The sequence below is a fragment of the Lacerta agilis genome, chromosome 9 (genome assembly GCF_009819535.1).
Source record: "Lacerta agilis isolate rLacAgi1 chromosome 9, rLacAgi1.pri, whole genome shotgun sequence".
NCBI lineage: Eukaryota > Metazoa > Chordata > Lepidosauria > Squamata > Lacertidae > Lacerta > Lacerta agilis.
Genome location: NC_046320.1, coordinates 38,214,381 through 38,228,867, shown reverse-complemented (window position 1 = coordinate 38,228,867; position 14,487 = coordinate 38,214,381). Strand labels below are relative to the sequence as shown.

General features: G+C 42.8%; 1 long non-coding RNA gene across 1 annotated transcript in view; it reads left to right on the top strand.

Moving 5' to 3' along the window:
• The window catches only part of LOC117052757, a 38,570-nt gene extending 25,956 nt beyond the window's left edge, over positions 1-12,614 (top strand). Inside the window, exon 3 of the long non-coding RNA XR_004427316.1 lies at positions 12,416-12,614. This is a non-coding gene — a long non-coding RNA (uncharacterized LOC117052757). The remainder of the gene's footprint in view (positions 1-12,415) is intronic.
• The last annotated feature ends 1,873 nt before the right edge of the window (positions 12,615-14,487 follow it).

Here is a 14,487-nt window from a genome sequence, read left to right as displayed (position 1 = left end):
AGCTACAATTCCCTGCAGCCTTAACAAATGACATAACAATATTTTGGGAGGTGAAGTCATGTGCTTTAAAAGTATGGTGTGTATGCAGCCTATGTTATACCCAGAGTAAACTTATGGAAATTAATAGACCTGACTAACTTAGCCCCATTAACTTGAATGGCTTCACTCCAAGTATAACTTAGTTGGATGTAATCTTTAGCCTGCATTTCGTCCTGATACTGGGCATCTGCTATTAGGATGGACTCTTAGCATGTATCTAAGCCTAAGCATGTACAAATGAAACAAGCACTGTTTCCCCTGCACCCACTACCCTGCATTTTCTCTGTTGTTTCCCTTGTGTCAAATATTACACGGTAAGCTTCTGGGCTCTGTGAGCCTGTATGAGGCACTTGCCCTCAAGCAGAAGATTAGGATGTGTAGTGAATTTAACAGCCCCACCCCAACAACTTATAGGGCTTCCTGCTGCTGTCATACTGCAACCACACCACCCACACACCCCCTGCAGCTAAGACTTGTGGCTAAATTTGTTGCTGCAGTAGCTGCCTCCTGCCCACTCACAAGGAACGCAGCACCGCTACCATGACAGAAGCCGTCACTGGCACTCCAACAAAGTTCTGCAGGCCCACCACAACTCACTCTGAGAAAAGGATCCTTCTTCAGAGTGAGGTATTTTGACTGAGGTGGGCTGTTAAATTTTAAGCAGGCTTTGTGAATGTTGCAGCAAAGCAGCATTGGCACGGACGATCTGTGCAGCCACTTCATCCACAATGTTTCCCTCTGGTGAAGGGACACTTTCTCAGAGCACAGTATGGTTGGCCCTGGTGTGAGCAACAGGCCAGGGAGGATGGGGAGGAGCCGGTGACAGGAGGGAAGAGGAGGTGGCAGAAGGCAGGAGGAAGGGGTGGTGGCCCATCAGGGCTGTCTTAAGCATATGCGGCGCCTGGGTGCAAAGATTCACCCGGCGCGCCTCCCTCGGTTGCCCAGTCCCAGGCGCGCAGGAGGGCGGAGCCAGCCATCCACCTCAGCGTCTCGATGGCTCGGTCGCTGCCAAACTCGCAGCAGAAGAGCCCACTGCTGTGCTCCAATGGGCGAGCTCTTCCCCAGACTCAACTGTCAGGCCCCAGACTCTTGGCCTGGCGCCCCTGAGAGCCTGGCGCCCGGGTGCCCCGCACCCCTAGCGCTTATGGGTAAGACGACCCTGTGGCCCATGTAAGGTGGAACCATGTCACTACTAAGCTCCTCAGAACAGGGACAAATCCTTTTATATCCTGCAACTGCTGTGCACACTGATGGTGCAAAGTAAATAAATGAACTTATCTCCTGGATTGGTCCTTTTCTTCCCTGTCTCTTTCTGTATTTTGCAGTGAAAATAGGTAGTATGGCTGAAAACTACATGGGAAGAGAGAGAAAAAACTGTGCAGGGGAAAAGGGAAAGGAAAAGGAAAAGGAAAAGGAAAAGGAAAGAAAAGAATTTAAATACAGCTTGACAATTGCAATTAAATAACCCAAATCTCAAGTTTGGCATTTTTCTTAACACCCAATATGATTGATATTTGTACTTCAGAGCCTTTAAAATATTTAAGCAGAAAAGAAATGAAATGAACTGAAACCAGTTAAGGTCATCGACTTAGGACAAAAAATGATAAAATATTAAAACGACAGAAACAAATTTTCCAACAGTTAATATACCAAGACTTCATAGAGATGTATTATTCAAAGCAGAGAAACATGTGTGACCCCTCGTCTATTGCATAATACAGAAAGGATATGAAAGTTCAAATCTACACAAGTGTAGGTATCAAGCAGAAGAAGAAAAGGACACAATATGCATACCAAAGGCTGATTTAATAATTACCATTAGCGGTTATTGCAGATGTGAAAATGACTTGTAAAAAAAAATGGGGGGGGGTGGAGGGGTGGAATTGCAGTCATGAATAACTGATGTACAGTTCAAACTTAATGTCAAAATAGGTGGCCTAAAATGAACTCTGCCCCCCCAAGGTGAAATCTATGCATAGTACAGTTTAAAGTGATAACAATTACTTTGAAAGTAATGACCAAATGGGCATTCCTTTCACTTCAGAATCATTTTAATTTCACCAGTGAAATCTAACGCTAATGAAGTGTCATTGTATTGTTCTGATTTCCCCCCCTTAAGTTTTAAGAAGGGGAATGTCAGTAAACAAATCAATGAACCAATGTGAGTTGTCTCAGGCTTAAAGCTAATTTATTTCACCTTCTAAATGCTAAAATAGCAGTAGTGATTGGCATGCCTATTCAGAAGTAAGTTCCAATGGGACTTACTGCCAGGTAAGTGTGCAGGATTGCGGTCTTGAAGAATAAATGGTTTTCAGCTGCATAACTCATTGCCTCAACTTCTGACACAGTGCCAGGAAATGAGTATTTGCCTCCACCATGGGCTGAGCAAATTCAACTGAGCAAATCTGCCTCACTGATTTACCTGAGAGGTCCTCAGCAGGGCCTGTTGCCTAGCCGGATGTTCAACTTGGTGGTGACCTCTACATGTTTTGGGCTAGAAGTCTTTACTGTGGCTGTGCTGGCTATGGCTGATGGGAGTTGTACTCCAAAATATCTGGAAGACACAGGCTGGTGAAGGCTGACCTAGCCAAAAAGTGACACCAGGGAAGACTAATGATGAGGCTAGGAAATACTGCTTGTATAATCCTGGCACCATATGGACACCCATGTCCATGATACTGGTATTGAATATGATTGTATTATGCTTCCCCCCCCCCACAGCTGCTTTGAGAACCTCTTGAGATTGTAAAGTGGGATATAAGTTTTTGAAATAAATAATAAATACACCTGAAAGAAGGATCCCAATTTGGAGCCCTTGTTATCAGTATTTTAACACAATGCCACATTATTCTCTGTCTATAGCCGATCAGTTATACAAGTTGCATTTTGAATGCAATTATTATGTTCTGCTCACTAGATCAGCCATCCCCAACCTGGGGCTTTCCAGGCTGCCCTGGATGGCTGAAAATCTCCCTGTTTGCCTGTCCTATTAAGCCACCTGTTAGCCATTGTGTCAGTGTGACTGCTGCAACCCACTTGGGTCAGTGTACAGTTCTCCAGGACTGTGTCGGCAGTGAGTCAGCAGTAAATAATACTGTGCAAGTTGGAGTTACCTCTTTATTAAGAAAACCACGATCTGCAGAGGAGTGCTAATGAGCACAGCAACTCATCTTCGGTAGGTCTTGCCACCATGAAGCAGTTGCTGAGACTGAAGATCCCCTGCCTCCCCACGGCTGCCTAAGTCATCTCCTATCCAAGTTCCCCCCCCCCCAAGCAATAAGAGACCGTGTCTGCATGTCACCAGTCGCTCCTTGCCCTTTTCATGCCTCTTCTGGTTCTGGGAGAGATGAGAGTAGGGGAGTTTGTCGCAGCAGGAGGGGGAGACATCTGTGACTCTGCACCAGCCCCACTCATCTGTGCCTTTTGGTGTCACTCCGCCCACCTTCCTGCTTCAGCTTCTTTCTCTGACTCTGGACTTCTCTTAGCCACAGACTCTCCTAGCAGCTCACTAAGCCCTATTACCTCCTCAGCTTCTGACACAGCCCAAGGGCGAAACTAGGCTTTATTTCACCCAGATCAAAGACTCAGTTTGGCACGCACACGCACACACACAATTTGTGTACACACACACAGACTGGGAGCCTCAATGGTGCCCCTCTGGAGGCTTCACTCGGGGCAAAAACCCAGCTAGGTCCCCGCTCTGTAGCAATGGCTCTGTCTCCTTCTCCCAGTCTTCTCCCTCTAACCAGTCATCATTGTCCCACCACCTTCCCGGGCTCTGAGCCTTCTTCCCTTGGGGTTTCCCCAACTGGTTTCTCCCACCATTCCTTTGTGTCCAACCAGACCATGACAGGCTGTAGCCTCTTCAGCACTCACTCATCTGCTCCCTCCACCCGTTTGAATCCTGGTTGCTGAGGCTTGCTGCTGATTTATATTATCATTACAATACGAAAATGAAAATAAATAAAACCTGTCACACTGATGGGCTAGTTAAATAAATCTATTACATCTGCAGCCAAAGCAGCTCTCTAATGCTCCTATATATTTATATAGACAAGGCAGAAATAAAACTTAGCAATATATGATCCTGGCTACTACAAGCATACTGAAGACTACTGTTTCTGAAATAATTGCTTTAATGATGATATAGGTGATGAAATTCTGGTATGAACTAGTGCTGTTTGACACATATGTAACTCTAAGCACACGGCAAAGGCTTTTAAGAAATAGGCGTTCCATACAAATCTCACTGAAATGGAGAAATGGTGGTACTTAGTGAAGTCTACTCCCACCATCCACCAGGAGTTCCCTTGAGGGTATCTTACCCTTCAGGGGCATACAAAGGGGGGTGGGGGGTGCAGGCCGCCCCGGGTGTCACCGTGAGGGGGCAGTGACACAATGGTGGGCGGCACTCACTGCGGGGCTGCAGCATGCCCAAGCCACACTTCTTGAGTGCCCGCAGGCTCTGCTGTCCGCCCACTGCCTCCCCCCGAGCTGTAGGGCAGCCGAGGGCGTGCGCACGCTGTCGGTACAGGTGCCGCTCGCGCGCCATTGGAATGGGCGCCTCGTGTGTGCTGTCAGTATGGGCGCTGCACACTCCGTCCATATGGGTGCTGCACGTGCGCAGCCTGGTGGTTTGCCCCACCCCTCGGCACCCTGCACCAAGTGCCAGAGAGACTTCCTCCGCCACTGTTCCCCTTAAAGACATCCTTGCTTAGCCCACCATCATAACACCCATAGTCCCTCCCTGGTCCAAGCATAATCTGGACTCCATCATAGCTCCTTCTTAGCCTAAAGAGAAAACATCAGCTTTGCAAAGGGAAGAGTTATAGCTCAGTAGTAGAGCACCTGATTTGCATGCCAAAGGTTCCAGATTCAATCCCTGGTGTCTTCAGGTAGACTCCTGCCTAGAGAGCTGCTGTCAGTCAGTGCAGAAAATAGAGAACTACATGGACCAATGTTCTGGCTCAATATAAGATAGCTTCCTATGGGAAAAAAGCAATATTTATTTTAAAGAATAAATCAGTAAAAATCAAAGAAACAACAACATCTACTTCAAACAGTTTTTATATGGAAAATAATTTCAACTTCAGCACCATTTGCTACAAGAAGATCTAGTGAAACTGGCAGACATGTTTTTAGTTCTCTATCAACCCTCATTAGGCTATAGGTTAGTGTGAGTAACGGGGAAATAGGAACACAGAAGTTTCTGAACTCAGTAAATATGTCCTATTCAGCCATACCTTTTAGCTACTACAGAATTGCATTGAAAGTCTTGAACAATTGGTGAGAAATTATACCTGGGCTGGGTATTATTATATATAACACTTTCAAATGAATTATTAGTATTATTATTTTTTTGCAGCGGACCAGCAATCTTTAGCTCCATATCCAAAACACTACCACGTGGGGAGTAAATGATTACAGATACATTCTGGAGCCTGGAGCCTTCCTTTTTTCATTATGAAATTCACATTTCTGTTCCTGCTCCTTGCTTTCTGAAAACCACTTAACGTGAATCTGAAGACTTGTGCATGTCCTACTTCATCCACTTAGGTAGCTTAAAAAAAAAAGGCTAAAAGAGCAAAAAGTTACTGGCAAAATGCCAAAGGGGAGAATAAAGCCAAAAAGATGGACATTTTAAAGGTGAGCTCACTAGATTAATGATAGTAGGAAAAATTGTCATAGTTTAGCTAGCAGTAATGCCAGTATTGCAGGAAAGACTTTAGAAACATTTCTGTAATGGATACAGCTATTAATAAACTGAGGAGGCTATTTAATGTATTGATAATAAATTGTCTCCGTCCCACCCAACCCCCTCTTAAATGGGATGCTACCTAATCTAAACAGGCAGGTCAAGACCACAAAACAAACATCATTTAGATGTGAAAGCTAAAATATATGTTGCTCAGTATGCTGCCATAGAAAACATTAAGGCATTATGGCTGTTTCCCCCCCTGAAAATCAAGACCAAGTCCATTATCTTAATTACTGATGAAACCCCAAAAGCATGTACAAGTCTAGTGCAAGGATCAACTGAAAGAGTTCCCTTTCCATCATAGCATACATAACCCAATTGTTGCAATTCATAATGTTATACAGCAAAAAAAAATATTACGCCACTAAGCCTGATGGAGAAGGAAGCAGGATTTAGAACACATCAGACATTTCTGAGTTCTTGGACTGTCCCAAGGTATTTCAGGGACTTCAAAGCAAACCTGTTGGAAACAGGTTAATTAGAAACATCCTCACCCTGAAATTAAAGGAAACTGCACCAGACAAGAGCCGTTAAATCCTAGCTTCATAGATGTTGTTGTCTACTCAACAAGGTAGGGAATACAGCAGTGATAACAAATGCATTCCAGGAAAATGTAACACTTGACCTACATTCAGAAAACAACTTGAAATAGCTGATTGTCTGATAATTGTCTTGCTCCTGATTTGAAAAATCAGTAATATTAACTGGGTTTGAAACATCAATTAGAATGGAATATATTAGTTAATCATCAGCTATTAGCCAAGCTGCCTGCATGATGCAACCACATACTAAGGTATTCTTCATCTAAAATTTTGATTGGCAGAAACTCACAGCTTATTTTCAGTCATCCAGGACAGAGGAAAAATACTTAGGGGAAAGACCTTAGCTCAATGAGCGGAGCACATGCTTTGCATGTAAAAGGCCCCAGCTTCTCCAATCGGAGCTGGGAAAGACACTCATCTTTGACTCCATATTCACCCTGCATTTAAAGCAGCTCCCCAAAGAAGCTTGGGAACTGTAGTCTGTTAAGTGTGCTAGGTATTGTAGCACGATGAAGGGTAAACTACCGTTCCCAGTATCCTTCGAGGGGAGGAAATGTGCTTTAAATAGGCTTTACTATTGTAGTGCACATTTTACCTAATAAAACATATTTTTGCCTTCAATTTTGCTCAATGTACACATTTTTTTACACAATATTTAGTTGCATGACTGCATTGCAAAATTCAGAGAAGTGTGAATTTTGTAGGATAGCTTCCCTTTGGTTTATGTAATGTTTCAAGAAGTGCAAATTACATGGGCTCTGAATCATCTCTCTCCTTCATTTCCAGGCAGTTCTCACTCTTGCAAACTTTCTGCCTCCACTCCTAGCAATCTAGTCGGTCTATCCCGCAACAGATAGTGGGTTACCTCAGTTGCCTCCATATTGTTAGAATTTTGTGGGAATCATTCAAGCGCACAGCTAAATTTGCACGGCGCATTTACTTTGGTTTTCATGAATGATCTTTGGAAAAGTTTTCACGGCAAAGTTATTACTAGCTAAGCGAAGGTGAGGGGGGAGTTTATGAATGGCTTTGATTCAGGTGAGGTCAAAGGATAGTGGGGCAGATGGACAGAAATATAAACATATCAAAACTAACTAGCCAATCATAGGTGTAGGAGAAGATAATCTCATATAACTTTGTATGTGTTTTTTCCATTCTGAAGTTCTAGGTTGGTAGGATCCGGGGCAAAGCTACCTCAGAGTATTTACAAACAACTTGGCAGAGTGAAAAAGTTCACATCTATTATTGATGGAAAGTTCATGAGCACATCACATATCAAAGGCAACCCCAGAGCTGACTCACCAGCACAAACTGAACTTGAACCAGGGCTGTTCATTTGCTTCTGTGTTTCAGGGCTGAGCCCAGTGATGACGATGATTTTTTCCAGAGCTCTAATTAGTAAAAAACAAACAAACAAACAAACAAACAAACAAACCAAGGCTTTTGAACACCTGTCTTCCCTGCTCTTTGTCACCCTCTTCTTCATTATTCAGATTTGAAGAAGGAAGGTTGCTGCTACATTGTCACATGGCTTAATTTATTTTCTGAAATTATTGATTATATTTTCCTGTCAACATTCAGCTGATTTCAGTAAATATTAGGCACCATTTTTTTAAAGTTGCAAACAAGCCCAGGTTCTTAGAAGTGAAGCCCTAGCAGTCAAACTTGATGCCGAAGAAAATTGCTCCATATGCACACACAGCCTCAGAAGATTCTAGGTCAGGGGTAGGCAACCTGAGGCTTGGAGGCCGGATGTGGCCCAATCGCATTCTCAATCTGGCCTGCGGATAGTCCAGGAATCAGCGTGTTTTGACATGAGTAGAATGTGTCCTTTTATTTAAATTGCATCTCTGGGTTATTTGTGGGGCATAGGAATTTGTTCATCCCCCCCCAAAAAATATAGTCCAGCCCACCACATGGTCTGAGGAATGGTGGACTGGCCCATGGCTGAAAAAGGTTGCTGACCCCTGTTCTAGGTCATGGGAACCCATTGGGTCAACTCCAGTTTGCATATGTACTTGTTTGTTTAAATCATTTATAACCTGCTCTTCATGATTCACACAATCCCAGAGTGAGGAATACCACTAATATACAATAAAACAATATTTCATTTAAATACAATTTAATCTAAAATCGGACAATATGCCAACAACAGAACTGCATTAGCCAAGGCAAATGCTTGGAAGAATGGACACATTTTCCCCTGGTGTCAAAATTCAATTAGTGTTGATATTGATTGCACCTGAGAATGGAGGACATGCCAGAGTTGGGGTACCACTCTTGAGAATGCCCTATCGTGAGCCATAGCATTTCCCATCTCAGAGAATTGTGACATTGTGAAAAGGGCTGGATGGATTCTTGTATGCTTCCTTCCAGCAACTGATGCCAAACATATTGCTCTGCTTTCCTTTGGCCCACATCAATGAGCTCTTGTCATCTGAGCAGGCCAGGACCTCCATACACAGTTCTTGGGCTTGCGCCCTAAGGATGTCACTTCAGTGCTGCTAATGCAGAAAAAACAATGCAGAGGGCAGCAGTTATGAGTTACTGGTCTCTGAAGCCACAGCAGGCACTGTGATCTTCCAGCGGTTTGACTTCACCCCTGGAGGTGCACTCCATTGTTTTGAGAAAGACAGTTGCCAACATCTCTGGAACTTTCTTGATCTTCATTCTTTTCCTAGTTTAACAAGCCATGCTGCCCCTTAAATAAGTATTACATTATTGAGGTCATTTATTGCCTTGTATAAAATAAGCAATGTATTATTGTCATCATGCGTGCAGCTGGAAAATGGGTATTGATATGGAACAAAACAAAGATCATCTCTCAGAGGGTCTCTGGTAGGAAGATCTAAGGCAAAAAAGCCCATTTAGATGCATAGTAATCTGCATTACAGAACAGAGCTTTGCAAGCAAAAACCTCAGTCAATATTTTAAATTAACCAAATATACAGTAAACAGGGTTTAAGGCAGAAAGCAATTACATTAAAAGCAGGCATAAAAAAGCAGTTGTCACTTTTATTCATCAGCCTGTTTGCCCAGAATCCAAAAGCTAACTGTTTGTGTGAACAAGACCTACTTGTGATATAAAACATTAGTTCTTGTCATACATTCTTCTGATTATTAATAGTTATGCTTGGGTGGCATTGATCCAAGTGGATTTCTTGCTGAACACAACATCAAAGCTTTAACACCAGACAGACTTAAAGTGTATTTTCAGCCAATCTCATTCTTGCTTACAAGCAGCTCAAAGGTATTTCTTCCTCCCCCTCCAATATGATGGATTAAGAAGGGCATCTGAAACAAGGCCATCACTGCCTGGACAGCATGGAGAGCATCTATGTAGTGCTTTGTAATACAACAGCTCCCTTATGTAGCTGCAAACACCCCACACTGTCCCATTTCAGTGACATCTTTAGGACGTTTCCGGGTCACTTTCAGGTTTGGTGTGATGTGCTTATACATAATCGTGCACATATTGAACGTACATAAATGGGGTGGGGGGGGGGGTCGGCTGCCTGTATACTGAATTAAGTGATCTGCTATAGAATATTAGTAGATATACAACTGGGATTCCTTGTTACTGCAAATATAAAGGGTAAAGGGACCCTTGACAGTTAAGTCCAGTTCGTGAACGACTCTGGGGTTGCGGTGCTCATCTCGTTTTACTGGCTGAGGGAGCAGACGTTTGTCCGCAGACAGTTTTTCCGGGTCATGTGGCCAGCATGACTAAGCCGCTTCTGGCGAAAGCAGAGCAGCGCACAGAAATGTCATTTACCTTCCTGCCGGAGCAGAACCTATTTATCTACTTGCACTTTGACGTGCTTTCAAACTGCTAGGTTAGCAGGAACTGCAGACATATGGCTGCCATATTTTTACTGGAATCTGTAGGACTGAAAGAGATGGACCAAGCCACTATTTTGGCATTACTGTAATGAGCTTCTGCTTCTGCTAAGATCACAAGGGTGTTTTGCAGGTTTTGCTCCTGTGCTGCCATCTCACTTCATTGTCAAAATGCAGTATGTATCTATTAAAGCACAAAGCAAGTATACTATTTTGTTGTTGTTCAGTCATTCAGTCGTGTCCGACTCTACGTGATCCCATGGACCAGAGCATGCCAGGCACGCCTGTCTTTCACTGCCTCCCGCAGTTTGGAAGTATACTATTACAATAAGCTAATAGTGTGGACTTACCCCACTTTCCCCACAAGGATGCTGCTGTAGCTCATTCAAATAGGTCGTTCTGCACGTGATCAACAAAAAGCATACCTGTAGGACAGTCTTACCACCTATGACTTCAAGTAGTCTTACTATAAGCTCAGGGACATCGTTAGCTAAAAATGCACTTACATATAAACATGCATAAGTGAGGGAGAACAATTTTACATGGAAGATTTACATTTACAAGGAAGATTACAATACCTGTCCAATCACTTCTTTGTCAAATAATACTATAAGCACATCTTAAACCCTGGCAAATTTAATTGCTCAAAGATATTGGTTGGCCAGCTCACTACAAACAAAAATAATATCACATGCATTTACTTAAATAATATTTTTTATAATGGCATTTAGAATTTAAAACCATTAATGACTTGATGCAGTGGTACCTCTGGTTACGAACTTAATTCGTTCCGGAGGTCCGTTCTTAACCTGAAACCATTCTTAACCTGAGGTACCACTTTAACTAATGGGGCCTCCTGCTGCCACTGCACTGCCACTGCACAATTTCTGTTCTCATCCTGAGGTAAAATTCTTAACTTGAGGTGCTACTTCCGGGTTAGTGGAGACTGTAACCCGAAGTGTTTGTAACCCGGGTATTTGTGGTTGTTATTTTAAATGTTTAATGGATGTATGGAGTGGATGTGGCTTCAAGTAAATATTTAGGTACTTTGGTCGAACTGAATGTTTAACATTTATGTATATTATCTGTTCAGTTTAGGATTAGATGATTCGTGCTTGTTTGCTACTTTGGTTATTGGATATGTAGATGTGATAATTTAAAAATTATAAATAAAAACTCACATGTTGTGATGTTGTGTAAATTGTTTGCTTGCCTAGCAGTGCTGGGTGTGATTTTTCAGCCTTCCTTATATAACTCTTTCTTTCCCCTCAAGTATCCAGTGTATGTCTGTGCTTGTGCGTTCACCTACATTTACACTGTCTGCATTACAGACAACCACAATTGTCTACATCAGCCAGTGTGGTATTGTGGTTATGTATTAGAGTGTCAGACTAGGACCTGGGAGACCAGGATTCAAATCCCCACTCAACTGTGAAGCTCACTGGGTGACTTTGTACCAGCCACTGCCTCTCAGCTTAATCTACTTTGCAGGGTTGTTGTGCGGATGAAATGAGGAGGGGGGGGGAAACCATGTACACCACCTTGAGCTCCTTGGAGAAAAAAGTATGATGTAAATGCAGTCAATCAATCAATCAATCAATCAATCAGATAAGTAAGCTATTGAATACCAAAGATGCTGCAATAAACCAGCTTTTAAGATGCCAAAGCATTATTGTATTCTTTCAACCTCATTCAATTCTCTTGAGTGTGTATTCTAAGACTCTTGGGCTGTAATCATGTGCGTACCTATCCTAGATTTAGGCTGCCATCTTATGCACATACCTGGTACTCAGGGAGTGAGTCCCATTGTGTATAGTGGAAATTACTTCTGAGTAAACACGCTGAGGACTGTAAGGATTGTAGAACTTGATGGGATTTAACTGCCAGATTCATGTGTATACAACTGGACTGTTGCACTCCCATTTGCTGGCAGGAAATTAAAAAGCCAGGGAAGGGAATAGGATGGAAATCAAATTATTCTTTATAATACAGGGCTAGGCTTGTCTAGCCTTCTGCAGTTCATATATGCCTCTTGGCATAATCAAATAGTAAAGGTTATGTTACTCTTCTGCTTGGAATCAGCCTGTCAGAGAAGCCCTAACATCACTCATTAGAAGGGACAGTGCATGACCTAGTGCTAAGGTTAATGCTAATAATATGTTCTACTGGAGCCATGACTATAGTCTCTCATTACTATCTTTGCCTGATTTTTTTTTTTTTGTCTTTGTCAACATAGGCATTCTAATTGCTAAACAGATTCAGCACACTGAGCTACAGTTCCTCAAACACATTCCATCTGCAGCGGCATGCCACGGGTGTGATCCATCTGGAAATGTTCTTGTGGTCCCATCAAACGTTTTCATTCATTATGCCCAGAGATGTGCCTTTAAGCATCTCTCAAGCTAGCTGTTAGTGTGAGAGAGAAAATGGAAAGAATACGCTTTTTGCTGAATGGATGTACATTTAGGTCAATGTAATAAACAGTAATAATAAGCAAACAGTGTGATCCTGTTCATGTTTACCCAGGAAACTAATTCCCAAATAAGTTGGCAGCCATAGCCTAAGCCAAGGGTAGCCAACCCATATATTGTTGAACTCCATCTCCTATTATCGCTACCCAACATGGCTATGGTTAGGGATGGGGTAGTTGGAGTTCGGTGGTATCTAGAGGGCCCCTAAGCTGACTACTCTGAGTAATCTATGAAAACACCCAATAACTTCTTTCTTTCTTTTGCCTCTTTGATTCCATTCCAAAATCTGGGGCAGTTACTGTACTGCAGAAGTAGCCATCAGAATAACTTGGTAGAAATAAATCACTATGGAAAGCAGTCTATATAAAACCAAAGTAGTGCTAGGAGGTTTTTTTTTGGGGGGGGGGTTAGGTTGTATGCTAAGACCCTTCCGATCTCTGGATCTAGCAAGTGTTAAATTCTAATCAAGACTTCTAATTCTTGGAATAGACAGGCTTGACTCCTGGTGAGGTGACAGTCTGGGTGACGAGCCATTAAGGGCACTCTGGGAAATGGCAAATTGGTGGAGCCCCCTGCTTTTAATTCCAGTTAGTCAGAAGGACAAAGTCAGAGCTGAGAACAGAGAGTTGCAGTGATGTCAGCAAGAGGAAAAGCAGCAAGCTGGAGAGAGTCAGAACAATGTTTGATTTCTGTTTGAATCCAAGGCTGTGGATATGGAAGAAGTAGAACCTTTTTGGGGTGTTAATGGTGTGACCTCCTCCGTTGTAGGCTTAGGTCGTACATATGTGTAAATAAACCATATATCATAAGGACACCACGGCCTCCACAGGAAACACAAGCCTTGGGTAAGTGCCTGGAACCCTGGAATCTCACACTGCTTGGAGATAGGGGTGGCGTGCAGCAGCATAAATGTTCGATGCAACTATAAAACTCATTGAACAGCACAGCAATGCCAAATGAAACTATTTAGTAGCATTATTAACAGTAAAAATGTAACCAGCCACTTAAAATTAAATTACGGCTCTTCTTTCCAAACAAAGCAAGATCTTGCCCCTGAGAAGCAAGTGATTAGCAGCAGAGTCTTATGCATGTTTACTCAAAAGTAAGTCGTACCATATCCACTGGGTTATGCTTTCTAGTGTTTGGGATTGCATCCTAACAGTGCATTCCTAAGCAAGATTACTCTGAATGTAAGACCCACTGAGCTCAATGGAACTCACTGTGTAGAAACCAGGTTTAGGAATATGCTGCTTATATGGAATATACATTTGACAACCAAGGGTTAGAGAGAGTAAAAACTAACAATGAGACACCTATGAATCTTTCCATAAGGAGAACAAATGGAGTTGCTGGCATGCAAATGCCTCTCAGGTCCCACCATTGTGTCCCTAACACCTCTTGATGTCATATGTACCCAAGGCCAGAGAAAGATCTAATAGGGTCAATGTAGTATAAGTTTGCCTGTCAGTCTCTAGAGAAAGATTGTCAAGTATGGCCACAAGCACAGTTTTGGGATCATACAATGAATGAAATCCATACTGACATGGAAGTCCAGAAAGCTGGCAGCAATGCATCCTAGTGGCCCACAGGCCGTCAACTGACCCATTCATTCATTAACTTTTCCCAAGGAGAGAAGGTTGGGAAGGGGCTGAAAGATCACAGAATCTAAACAGTTTTGCATATTGCAGAAACCTGTAAGAGCACTTGGGTAAATGTTACTTGGTGCATCACAGCCTACAGAACATTACAGAGCAGGCATTTTCTCCCATTGACTCAGCCAAGAAACATTTTCGAAAGTGCATATCCAGTGTGCATACAAATGCATATATTGGAGATA